This window comes from Microtus ochrogaster, linkage group LG3, assembly GCF_000317375.1.
Source record: "Microtus ochrogaster isolate Prairie Vole_2 linkage group LG3, MicOch1.0, whole genome shotgun sequence".
Taxonomy (NCBI): Eukaryota; Metazoa; Chordata; class Mammalia; order Rodentia; family Cricetidae; genus Microtus; species Microtus ochrogaster.
Window position 1 is genome coordinate 27093054 of NC_022029.1, and position 6468 is coordinate 27099521.

Below are 6468 nucleotides of genomic sequence, written 5' to 3' on the forward strand. Positions count from 1 at the left end.
GTTCAGTGTGTTCAGACTGATATTGAGGTCTTTAATCCATTTGGACTTGAGTTTTGTGCATGGTGATAGATATGGGTCTATTTTCATTCTTCTACGGGGTTGGCATCCAGTTGTGCCAGCACAATTTGTTGAAGATGCTTTCTGTCTTCCATTTATACATTATATTTTGAAATGAGCTATACAAATACAATACCTTACTCAAGAGCAGAAATATGTATATTTAACAAAATTGGCCTTAAAGCTTATATAAATAAGTCAAGATCCATACCATGCAAGGTATTCATCTTTATAGCATATTCCCCTTTAAATACAAACAAACATTTATTTTAAAAATTGAGAATTTGGGCATAGTTCTCTCCAAATTGATTTCTGTTTTTTGCTAGGCAAAGTAATTTTGGGGTTTATGAAGACCTTTTAGGGGATCGTGGTCCATCAAACCACATTAGCCTGGAAAAAAATCCATGGGTTCTCATCTTCTGTGGAAACAAAAGCAGATCTGCTTTTCCAAAGCAACATATCCTTAGACCCATAAAATGAAATGTTTCTCTGTACTTATCTCATTCACAGTCAAAAAATTCAAAGAAAGCATAATAATATACATAATCTAGACTCTCTGTATATTTCATCTTTATGTGACTTATTTTTCTTTACTCCTTTAATCTATGACTACCTGTACTGTGTCTCTTTAAAGATTTTGTTTCTTTAAAACAATTTTTTATAACTCTTTATACTTTTTCTTCTCTCTCCCAAGCCTATGTACATTTTTTAAACATACTGTGTCTCTTTTAGAAGTCTTTTATGTCTGAATCTGTCCTATTGTGTATCTGTAAGCTTTTTCTGAACAGGATGGCTTCTTAAAATGCTAAACATTGTAGCTAGGAGTAAGGGTGCTTTGCCTTTTGGCTCCGCCCAGTCCAACATGGCAGAAATCAGTTCAGCACCAGCTCTCCAAGCCATGCTCACAGTCCCCTTTCCAGGCACACAGTGTTGCCATTAAGCAAGTTGTAGCAATCTGATCACAAACTCCATTCAAGTGCTTGATCTCCTAAAAGAGCCAGAGCTATTTGTGCAATTAATGTGAACCAGGAAACTGTTTTAAAGGAGCCATGCAGTGTTTGTTGCTACTGCAGAATCAGGAAGACCTCTCTTAAAGGAGCCATGGCACTCCTACTTGCCACCCGCAAACAGAGATTATCCAGAAAATAAAAATTGCTGGTTACCAAGAAGCTATACTTGACTCTGTTCTTTTGTGTCTACAATTCTTTTCCAGTCTCTCGGGTTTTATGTGGATGTAGTCAGCCCCACATTGGTGCACCAATCTGTTGTTGGAGGCTGCTTGTTTGTCTCCCTGCCACCCAGACCCAAAATAATCACACATAAACTGCATTAATTAAAATAGGCTTTGGTGTACTAGCTTATACATATTTCTAGCTATCTCTAACATTTTAAATCAACCCATTTCTATTAATCTGTGTATCACCATGTGGCTGTGGCCGACTGGTAAGGTTCCAACCAGCATCTGGTATCTGTCTTCTGTGGTGGCCACATGGCTCCTCCTTGACTCTGCCTACTCCCTCCCTCCTCTTTCTGCTTGGAATTTCCACCTTGCTCTATTTTGAGCTGCAATAGACCCGAAGCAGATTCTTTATAAACCAATGGTATTCACAGTATACAGAGGGGAATCCCACATCAGAGAACAGAATGTTAAAAATATCCACAGTAAATATTGGATTTGTCTGTTTTCCCCTAGGTTTTCTTTTTCTTTTTCTTTTTTTGAATCTCCACATAAGATTCATTATTATTGATGATTACAGCATCTTCCTAAGATCTTACTATTTTGCTATTTTAAGATTCCCCTCTTTAATCTTCCATGAGGGTCTCTATCTCTAAATCTACAGTGTCTGGCCAACCGGGATGTATCACTTATATTTATTTCTATGTATATTGTTTCTTTTTTACTCTCTTTTTTTTTGAGTTTTGGGGGAGTGTTGGGGGGGATTGTTTGTTTTTCGAGGCAGGGTTTCTCTGTAGCTTTGGAGCATGTCCTGAAACTAGCACTTCTAGACTAGGCTGGCCTTGAACTCACAGAGATTCATCTGCCTCTACCTCCTGAGTGCTGGAATTAAAGGTGAGCACTACCACCGCCAAGTCTTTCAACTGTGTTTCTTTCTTTTAATTCAAGTCACTTAAGGAGACTCTAGCTAAATCTCACTGTTTTACTTGCTCTGATTATCTCTGTTTTGAGGTAAAAAAAATACCTGGCCCATCTCGTCATATTTATTGCTATGGTTGCATTTGAAACCTGGAGTCCTAAGGCTGCCTTGCTTGTACAGCTTGATAAGTGGAACTAATGAAGCTTTATTGGAGTTTGTTGGTTCTTCTCTACCACTTGACCCATAAGCTAGCATAGATCACCCCTAACTAGATGCAGCCTTCAACAGACCTTCATTGGTCCATAAATAAACAAGAGACCAGGTAACCTAGCACAGACCAGATGTTCCACCTACCTGAACTACAAAATTTTTAGTTAAGTAAAATGTTATGGCTTGAATGTGTAACATCCCCACTGGATCATGTGTTGGAACACTTAGTCTGCAGTTAATAGTGCTGCCTTTGGAGACTTCAGAACCCTACAAACTTGGAGCCTGTCTGACAGCCACAGGGGAGGAGTTTGAGGATCACAAACTCCTTTTACCCTTCTGGATGTCTGCATCCTGGTTCAAAGAGATGTGAGCACACCTCGCCACAGGCTTTCACTGGCACGTTTTCACTGCTCTATTTCTTTTTAAACCATGAGATAAAAGTAAACCTTTCCTCCCATAAGTTTTCTTATATAGCATTTTGTCCCAGTGAAGCAAAGCAAAGTAAGTAATGCGCTTGCATGTTTGAAACTAATTCACTGTATTGTTGGCTTCTGCTAAATGAATTGTTTGTACCAGTATGTCTTCCTCCAATTGTCTCACTTCTAATTTAGTCTAAATGTTTCTTTGACTAAAACTTTTCCCCACGTTATGTATCTACTGATAATCTGTTAAGTCAGACTCTCACTAAATCTTGAAGGTTAAATGTGATTTAGAAGATGAATTTGTCTGAGATTGTTGACTTCTCAGATATCTGCCAGTCTTCAAGAGATGATCTGTCTTCTCAGATCATCCCTCATTGTCCCTTGAGAATTCTGTTTTTTCCTTTGATTATATCTATGTATTTGTTTTCGTACACTATGTTATTATTTGATAACTTCAAATAAATGTATATGTTTATCTTGATCTTATTCATCTCCCACTTCCTTCCCTAATTTCTTCAAGATATGCTTTCTATCTCCTCACCATCCTCAGTTTTGTATCCTCATTTTTTTTTATATAAACCACCAAGTAGACTCTGTAATGTCCATATACTCACGGTTGTGGGGCCGTCCACTGGAGCACTGTAGTCCACCTTCCATGGACTAAACCCTTAAAGAAAATTAACTCTCAGTTTTCCCCCCAGAAACTATCAATGGTTTCTCAGTTATGGGCGGGAACACAGGAGCCACTCCCTTTCCAGATTAGAAAGTTGATTGGCTTGATCTTGTGAAGGCAATCAAAACCACTGTGAGCTCATGAGTTAGCAGCGGTCCTGTCATACCCAGAAGGTACTTTTGCTCCGATACTCCCTGACTTTGAACTCTGTGGTCTTTCCACCACCTCTTCCATAATGGTACCCAAGCCTTAATATAGATGTTCGCTTTGTGGATTAGGACTCCACAGCCCCTTAGTCTTTGTACTTAAACTGGTTGTGAATTTGAGTTAACTGCCATCCACTGTACAAAGAAACCTTTCTAATGAGATCTGAGAGCTGTACCAATCTACAGATAAGGGGATATTTGGCAAAATGGTGGTAGGAGGTTTACGCCAGGGCCTACCAGCTTCTCAGCCATAAATTCTTGGTGAAATTTATCATACCAGGCATGTTATTTTTCCTATAGATGAGGTCTTAAAACCTCTTGAAAAACAGTTGGTTACCTTCTTAACATTTGTTCCACTGCTGTTACCATGAGCACATCTTTATGTGTGTATGTGCAGGGTGGGGTTCTTTTTTATTCTTTTACTGAAAATAGCTTTTTTCATAAAATATACTCTGATTATGGTTTCCCCTCATTCAATGCCTCCCAGATCCTCCCCACCCACTAAATTGACACCTTTCTTTCTCATTGTCATTAGAAAACCAGCAAGCATCTAAAAAACAATAGACAATAAGATAAAATAAAAACAGCAAAATCAGAATAGGACAAAACAAACAAACAAAACAAGGAAGTCAAAAGAAAAAACCCACAAGAAACACATACAGATGCAGAGAGACGCATGTATTCACATATATACAAATCCCGTAAAAAACACAAAACAAAAAAAATCTGGCATAGAAGCCAAAGGCTTGTCCTTACCATGTGGGTCACAGCTAAATGAGCTCCCTCAACAGCTCATTTGCAAATACAAAGTGCCTTGCAATCCTATGAAAGCCCCCAGGGAAGAAGTTTCCTGTTTGGAATTAGCCTGAGGGTTCCATGTCCTGTGATGGAAACATGTAATGTTCGTAGCAATAGTGTCTTATCAAGTTCTAGTGGACACCCAAGAACAATGGCACTGGCCTATAAGTTTTGAGCTTTTCTGAGACACCCCCAATAACCACCCCATGTGAAGAAAACCACACCTGATCCTGGGATTTTTACTTGGTAACCTAGGGGTTCTAGGAGGAACTTTGTTCCCTGTATAGGACAAATATAATTAAATCCTTCACATATACATATATACATTCTTCCTCTGCTCTACCCTCTACTATTAGCTTTTGATTATCCCCTTCTTTCAGATACAGAGAGTTTTCCAATATTCTGATAGCCGCTTTGCAAAACAACCAAGATTCTCACCCATGTCTGCCATGTCTGTTATCGAATAAATGCAGAAAGGGTTTCCAATATTACTGCAAAAACTTAATGACACTAAAATAAAAATCGGTATGTATTTACAGATTTCTTCAGGTTGCTCTTAGCAGAGACAGAAAATATCCCAGAAAAAGAATGGGAAGCATTTACAAAAGTGTTGGTTATTAAACCACAAATATCCAAATGTAACAACTCTATGTGCTGTCTCATAAGTAACATGTCATCAATATGTTTCACTGATGAAACAAAAACAAAAACTCAAGTTCTCTTTTGTCCCGTGCATTTGTGGTCATTGAGAGAGCTCTGCCAGGACTGGACAGAAGGGCTTTCCATGGTGGCCACATGCTACCAACACTGGACAGAATTGCTGAATCCTTTTTGTCTATGGCACTAAAAAATGGCTGCATAAAAGCACTTTTCAGTATGAGTAAAAAGGAAAGGAAATGTGCACTGTTTTTTTTTACCCTAATCATTTTTTTCTTTTTTTTAATTGACTTATATTGAGCTCTACATTTTTCTATGTTCCCATCCCTGCTTCTCCCCTCCCCTTCAGCCCTCTCCCAAGGTCCCAGTGCTCCCAATTTGCACAGGAGATCTTGTCTTTTTCTACTACCTATGTAGATTAGATTTATGTATGTCTCTCTTTGGGTCCTAAACTCAAGGTTCCTAAGAAGAATCTCTGAAATCTAGAGTATTCCACACGGCACTGGGCTAAGCTTCATCTGTTTTCATTGCCCTCACATTCTCAAAGCACAATGTTTTATTTATGGGAGCGCTATATAAAACTTGCAAAATTAAATAAAAACAAACAGATACGGTTTGCTTATGAGTCACGAGAGCTCGGAGATCACAAGTTCTGTAAGAGTTCCTGAGCCTTACCTTTAGAAGCAACACCAGGAAGACATGACAAGGGCATCACTCTTCTTTCAAGACACCTAAGATTTCTACTGGACTTGACAGGCAGAGTTTCAGGTTTAGCAGAAGGCATGTCAGGGGGCTTCAAAATGAGATTTCTGGCATCTAGATTCCGAATCTACCAACCATGTAAGTTTATAAATCCTGGATGTAGGGAAAGAGAGAATATGTTAGTTGAGGATCCAGCAAGGTCTTTCTCACCAACTTGCTTTTACAAAAAACTGTGTCTTTATCCAGTCTTGCTCATTGTTGCTACCATAGAAACTTCAGAACTTTCACCAAGTAAACAACCAGAGACTGAATGAGTTTCATCTGTATCTTTGTGTGTTCACAAACATCCAAAATGGTTCTGGGAGGGGGGAGGATGATCTTAGGTGGATGCTCTGGAGTACTGATGCAAGGTTTGATGGGTTCGTGGTCCTCTTAGACACTTGGAGTTAGTTTGCACTAATTTTAGAAGCTTGTATGAGGTAACAAGTACCAAGACGCAAAGCCCCTATAAAGCATAAAAAATCACCCTGGCCAGTAAACGCCACTGAGGAAAACCAATGTTAGCTTAAGTCAAAAGTGATCCCAGCAATATGCTCCTCCAAGGTGTGTTGATTTTTTTCCTGAACACCCTGATCTCCCACCACTTC